The 7,824-nt window shown below is 33.0% G+C and overlaps 1 long non-coding RNA gene across 1 annotated transcript in view; it reads left to right on the top strand.

Annotated features, from left to right (window-relative positions):
* LOC110264513 overlaps positions 6,180-7,824 on the top strand; it is a 13,383-nt gene continuing 11,738 nt past the window's right edge. Inside the window, exon 1 of the long non-coding RNA XR_002350695.1 lies at positions 6,180-6,971. This is a non-coding gene — a long non-coding RNA (uncharacterized LOC110264513). The remainder of the gene's footprint in view (positions 6,972-7,824) is intronic.

A 7,824-nucleotide genomic window follows, 5' to 3' on the forward strand; every position in this document is an offset into this window, starting at 1 on the left:
ATAGCTTGCTTCAAGCCGACAATCTCCGTGGGATCGACCCTTACTCACGTAAGGTATTACTTGAACGACCCAATGCACTTGCTAGTTAGTTGTGCGAAATTGTGAAAAATATGATCACAATTCCGTGCACCAATTACCAAAAAAAAAAAATCATATTTCGAAAAATAAAACTAAAATATCTTGTTTAAAAAAATATTTATTTTTTACTTTATTTAAGAAAAAAGTCCAATAATTTTTTTAAAGGGACTAATTTATCCTAATTTAACACATTACAGTTAATAATTGAATCACCAACTTGACATGACACCTTAAATTGTTTCATTAATGCTTTATAGAATAGTGTAAAAAAAATCAATTTATCTGATGCAAAAAAATTTTGAAGACCAATTATATCATTAATTTTTGTTGACCAAAATATTCACTTTAAAATTCTTTAGACCAATTATATTTAAATAAATACTCTATATTATTAATCTTAGCATGTAGATAACATTGCATATTGTATTTTCGTACCATTATATTGTAAACCATCCATTTGAGTCCAAAGGAAAAAGGGAAGCAGCTACAGTAGTTGAAATATGCAGGAGCAAATTTGAATTTTATGTTGTGTGTATGAAAACAAAAGAAATAATATAAATGATGTGTTCGAATACGATAAATTACTATGCAACATTTGGAATCATCGAAATTTTTCTAAAAACATTAATTGTGAATTTGACACATTCATGATAAGAATTTTGGAAAGATTTCTTTGCCGGTTTCTGTGGATAGCGAGAAATTGACACATGCATGATAACAATCGGAAAGATTTAATAATTTGCTCGTTTATGTGGATAGCAAAAAAATTTCGCTCAGTTTTTGGATTAGTGTTTTTACAAAAGGTATGAGAATCAACTAAGTCACAAACTAACATAAGCCAACTTTCATCTAATTCAAATTTAAAAAATAAAAAATAAAAAATAAAAAGAAGAAAACCACTAAAAGTGACAATATAGTTTCATCTTCACATATATTCAGAATACAGAATAAAAAAAAAACAACCACTTATACCCTAAGACTTAGTTTAGTGACAATTATATTTGTCTTGCTAGAAGGTGTACGAAATTCAAATTCTAGCCATGTCTAAAATTTTGATATATGAACACATTAAAAAAGGAAAGTAGTGTGTAAGGGTACTTGACCAAAAAAAAAAAAAGCAACCGCTCCAGTCATTATCTCACAATGTATTGCCACCTTCATGATCTCTTTTCACATCCACCACTCTCCAAAGATTACCGATTACCTTTCAACATAGCACCTTCCATCATGAGATTTATGCCGCCAATCGTCGCCAATTGCCGTGACCACCAAACGCTGAACGCAGAATTTTTTATCTTCAACGTAGGAGCTTCCACCACGCGCAGCGTTCACGCCAACCAGTGGCGTCGAGGAACACAAGGCCATCCATTGCTGTCAAATGCCAGCGCTGGTGCATCTCTCCATTGATGATCTTCTCCAAGGCCAAACTGACGCTTCTTTTTTTTCGTTTTGGGTCTGTCACTGCTTCTTCTTCTTTCCGCGTCTATTGCTACTGCATGTTCCTTCTTCTTCTTCTAACATCACATAAGTGGAATTCCATCTAATCATACAATCAAGAGATAATTTTTTTGTAAAAGAAACACCTAACTTACTACACCAACTCACAAAGGTATTACCTCAATACTCGCATTTGCAAATTTCATGAACTATCAATGTAGTGTGCTGTAACAACCATATATCCTTTTTTCTGATTGGAAGTTCACATGTCAGTTGTAATAGCTACTCGACTATCATTTGCACTATCATCTTGTTTATGTTAACCTTCTCCACTTCGTACATTTCAAAGATATCCTTCTTGAATGTGTTTCGGCTTGACATCTTAAAAGTTAGTTGCATTGAAGCAAACACTTTTCTTGTAATATGATCCACATATGACAAAGGATACTCATGCATATAAATGGACTTGGCAATTAATTTTTTTGTGTGAGATGCATCAAATAGAAAAGCATATGAACTATTCTTCCCATGTCTTTGAAGAGATTCGACAATTGTTGATTGTCTTGAGTTTGCTAATTTTATTCTCTTACAACAATGGAGTACATGTTTCTTCAAATTTGTAAACCCATTCTTTGGATTGGCACCAATAACAAACTTACAATGGTTTCACTTTGCCTTCCACTCGTTTTTCTCTTTAATTTATATCTACTAAAGTATTGCCAATAAACACTTTTCAATAAAGATTTGTTGCTATTTTCAACCGAGACAGACTCCTCCGGAATAAAATTAGCAGTTTCTTCAACAGAAGTTTCTTCTTGCTGTTCTTGAACTACTACATCCATATTGGTACTATCCATTCTAAATTTAATTGCCTACACAATCAGTAAAATAAATAATGAATATTAAAAGCTCAAGCATGCTAAAAAATCATTAAAATTCAGAACAAGCACAAAAACTGCAACATATTATTAAAAAACAAAAAAAAAAAAAAACAAAACACACTAAAGAGTAAAGATTGTTGTCTTAAAACAAGTCAGATTGAGATAAACAAGAATCAATTAACAAGCAAATGCAATATATGAAAAGGTTCTACTTCTTCCATACAATTAGAAAGCATGAATCATGTTGGTACTTCGTAGGAACAATTAACATCATATATGAATTATTGGAACTTAAGAGAACAACAACAAACTAAATACAACATTAATAATTCACTTTATAAACTATGAGATCTAACATATATCAGTTTCTGTCTATTATATTCTGCTTATATCTAGAAAAGAAGTCTATTTTATTAATAAATTATTAGTGATAGTTTTTAATTTGTGTTGTTAATTTTTTCTAATGATTAACCTTTCAATGAACAAAACCTGTCTTAAATTAATCCAATTATGTGAATCAATTTGGACACCATATAAATTAGTTTAAATTAATTTAAATTTCATCCTCTATAAAAAGAAGATAAAAGTCAGAATAAAATTAATATGAATCTATTCAAATGAAAAAAAATTAACAAAGGAACCAGTACATTTATCATAATTAATTTTAAAAAATGAAAAAAAATCAATCATGGTAAAGTCACAGACCAAAGTTGCGAACAAAGATAAATCAACAGAGAATCAAAATCATAGATTCAAACGCAAAGTAAAATCACAATTTTTATGTCCAACTAACTAAAGGAATCAACATGATAAAGATGGAATATACAAAAATTAAGCTTTACATAAAGAACAAACAAGCATACTGAAAAATACCAAGGAAAGAACGGAGCGGTAGCGTCGCACAACGTAGCAAAGAGAGGAGGCCATGAAGCAGCGGCGTTGCGAGGAGAGGAGGGCACGAAGCTGCGGCGTAGCAACGTACCGGGGAGAGGAGAGCACAGAGGAGGAAGAAGAGAAGGAGGAAGGACCGAAGGAGAATTGGGGGTTATGTTTTGGTTTTTTATTTTTATTTTTATTTTAGGTTAACTTTATAATTATACAAATGTTCTAAATTACTAAATTAACTAATTAGTTTAGTGGTCATTTACTTATTGTTAGTTATTACAAGTAGGAGAGGTAGTGGGAGTTGAACTCACACCTCCTTCACTATATGTATAACTTTTGTAAAAAGTGTTATATATATAGAATGCGGATAGAGTAGAGTAGGATAAGGTATGTATTGTCAGTTCTATTAATTAGTATTTTAGTCGTTTTTTTAAATAATAAAAATTACAACAACCTAACACAAAATAGTACAATCGCTAATCAATAAAAAAGATAAGTAATTAAGAGAATTATTGATCACTAAAAAAAATCTAGATAAAACTCTCCTTGTTGTCAATTTATCTACTGCCATATTAGTCGTTTCGAGACACATATGACAAAGAAACAACCCATAGAATCATAGATAGCGTAACAGAGTCCAAATCTCAGAGACAAATTCATTTAGTTCAAGTGAATTCTTAGAAAAGTAGCTACTAGCTACCTGAGAAGTCTAAATTGATTCAATTCAACAATAATAATTAATAAATCTGAATCCTTTCTCCCAACATAGTCGCAATCTTAAGAAGAAAGCATCAAGCTAGCTCTATTCTCAGCACAGCACATTTAAGACTAGACTTCTTGGAAAGAAGCCAACAACCCAAGCCCCATTCTAGTCTCGAACTATACCTACCCCTGCACCCACCATGGACTGCAAGGGTAGTAAGTATCTGCCATCCACGTTGACAGACTCAGTTTTGAGACATTTTCATATAGCATAGTTGAAAGCTTACCATTCCATAGGAGATCGAAACTTTTGAACAAGCATAAATCATGATATGGTTGTTGTATTATGTCTCACATAAGAAAATTTTCGCTTATCATTACTGAAAATCTTATTCAAACATCGTCTCCAAGTCCACTAAAGACGAGCAAGGAAACATATATGATTCGGATTAGTGAATAAATGGAGCAACGATCAAGAGTTTCTTCATTTAAATAAATAAATTAAAAATATTATCTTCAACAATACACTACAGAATTTAAAATAGTTTATTGAATATGAAACTGTAATCATTGAAATAGGTCGATTTTTTAGTTTAGTTTTTTTTTATTTTTAATTTTTTTTTTAATTTATATTTTTTATGTTGGCCCCTCCCAAAAAAATTTCTAGCTCCGCCCCTGATCTTCACTGGAACATGTGTTTTCATTTTTTACCGAAACTCCAATATACAGCCATGCAACTTGTGCGGGAGCATTGTGGCTAAAGCAAATCACAATGACATCCAGCTATTGGAGTATCTCATGTTGGATCGATTTAAAAAATAAAATCAGTCTAATTGGTTATAATTTTGATTTTGTTGTTTAATTTTTAGTTTAAGCCAATTTTATTCAAACAATTATAATTCACTTTGTATCGATTTGAACTAATTAATCAGATTCAAATTACGGCTCATTTTTTTACAAATGGAAAAAAAATGGTGTAACATCATAAAATGGAGGCTTGGCAAAATATTCATTGATATGGTGTCAGATGAAATCGTAACTTGCATTTTGGTTTTTTAAATTTTTTTTGCATTTTGGTTTTTTAAATTTTTTTTTAATTCCTGAAATTAACTAAACGCAGGTAACGTTTAGCATGTTTCAAATTCAAAATTTTTTTATTTTTTCTTTTTAGCCCAAAATGCAGGTTGCATTTTTTGTGTGTCAGAAAAATTTTTAGAAGCTGTAAAATGCAACCTGCGATTTGAATAAAAAAATATTTTAAATAAGAGCATTGCCTATAAATACGAAGCGAAACTGATGCTAGTATCCTCACTTCACTTTTACTCCTATTACTCTTTCTTCCATATTTGAATGATACGTAGTGAGTTTTTTTGGCATTTAATAGTGTAAAAAAAGTCAGATTAGGTGAGGTTGAAGTTATGGAAGGTATTGCAAATATACGAGTGTATTTTAACGGTAAGATTATACCAAACACACACAAAGGAGTGACTTTTGTATGTGAATATCCGTTTTTATTTGCTATTACATGTACCATGAGTTTTGTAGAGTTGCAAAATGGTCTTTGTGAGAACATATAAAGTCACATTTCGAAAAGGGTGAGCAGTATTTTGTACAAAAATCCTGTACAAGTATTTGGTGGTGATACAGTTTCAACTAATGTCCATCACTAACGACGCATGCATGCAGCGAATGTTCTATATTTATCAACAAACCCGATTTCACGTGCCGATGATAGAGTTGTACCTTGAGTTTGAACAGCATACGGGGATGGATGCGGTTGGCGATGATGTCAACGTTGATGAACTCGGGGACATAGATTGGGAAGAAGATAACAACGACAGTAAAGAGGAGTTTGAAGCCAACTATGAGGTCGATGACGAAAACGATGACGGAGACTTGGCAGACAATCCGGCAGTACAAAATGAGGCGGATGCGATTGTAAGCCAGCACCCGTTTGGCGTTCTGTCTTTTATGGGGACTCTGGATCTCGAAGCCATGCATGCGGATATCGGTATGTTATCCACTACAAGAAAAACACCCATTTAGCCACACTTTTTTTAAGCTACATTTGAAAAGCGTAGCCTATTCATAGAATAGGCTACGCTTTTCTCTGTGTTCCCTTTTTTTAGGAGAATAGGAAACACAGTTGTTGCATCACTTGAAAAGTGTCTCCTTAGATATTATAAAGATCACTTATAAAGTGTAGCCTTATCTAAATAACTATAAGTACACTTTTCTTACCAAAGAGAGCGCTTTTAAAGAGTAACCTATTTGTTATATTTTAGATGCACTTTTAAAGTGTTTCCTAATGTAAGAAACCAAATACATATACACACTTAGTGAATTTTTTGTTTTCTTTTCACGTCACCCCCAAAATTAATCCCACACCCTTCGTCTTCAGAAACCTGCGCTCTTCTGCTTCAGAAATCTCACCACCACCTTCGCCGTTTTCATGCCCTCACCTTCGCTCACCACCACTCACCGGCGCCCTTTTCCTTCGTCTTCACCTTTTCTCACCACTCACTGTCGCAGCTCATCATCTTCTTCACCTTCACCTTTGTTGCCCTGTACACCGCGTACCCCGACCGTAGCGCCGCTACCAGTGACGTTGTCAACAGAATGATTCTCCCTCTGGCACCGCGCTTCACTCTGTTCGTTGCCTCCACCAGAACACGCCCGGGGTGTTCACAGCGAAGATTTTGTCGAACGTCTCTGATTGTGAGATAAATTGCAATTTCTCGTCCGATTCCACTAGAAGAGATGGTGATGATTGCTACTCGGTCATGAGTGGGTTAATAGTTCGAATTTGAAGAATTAATTAGGTTTTTTACAAGTTCAAAATTAGGTTTTTTTGAAGTTATTTATTATGATGAATTGCTGATTTACTGCAGATTGAGCATTAAGATCCAGTTGTATCTTATGCATTCATGAACGGTAACTGCCAATGACTCAGATCGAGTCTCCATTTGGAACTGTGAACACCGACGGGTATAATTTTATATTTTTCCTTTTGCTCCCTTTGTTGCCTGGGAAATTTGTTTCTTGTTTATCTGTTATTGTCTGCTACAATATTGCTCATATTCAGGAGAGTTCTCATGGAATGCAAGATTTCCTACTATTGTATGCTCTGCCAGCAAAGATTGCTTGAATTTTCATGAATGTAGTTAGTCCAAACAAGTTTTGTGATGTACATAAATTGCCTCATTGAATTACTTCCATGTTATTAATTTACTGTATCTTTGCTAACAAGTTTATAGGATTACTAAAACATGATAAATGCCTTCTTAAACATTATTGTAGGTGATGAATATTTTTGTACTGATTTATGAACAGAATTTTATTTTTCTCCTTTTTTTCTTGGGAATTTGGTAAAGGAAAACCTACAGAAGTCATTTGAGGAGGAAGGTAATATACCTATGGTTCGTTTATTTATCATCAATCTTTTGTATTGACTGAAATTGTAAATTAGTTTGATTTTTCTCTATTAAACTGACAAGTGACAACTCACTAACAAACAGCATCCCCAATGAATGGTCGAGTCAATCGAATTTGATTAGCCATTTGATTAGTCAATTGGAGTTGATTTGATTAGCCATTTTAGTCAATCGGATTTGATTTTGCTTCCTAGATTCTCCTCTATTATCACAAAAAGCTTCATTTTGTTTCCTTTATATAGTGGAGGATCAAATTTGGTTTCTTTTCATTGCGGTGAGTAGTAATGTTGCCTTTAAATGATTCTATTAACATGATTTTATTAATTCCGATCTACATCATTGACTCTAGTGGTAGCTTTATTCGAGAACAAAAAATACAACAATTTTGATTTGATTTGATTTGATTA

This window comes from Arachis ipaensis, chromosome B07, assembly GCF_000816755.2.
Source record: "Arachis ipaensis cultivar K30076 chromosome B07, Araip1.1, whole genome shotgun sequence".
NCBI lineage: Eukaryota > Viridiplantae > Streptophyta > Magnoliopsida > Fabales > Fabaceae > Arachis > Arachis ipaensis.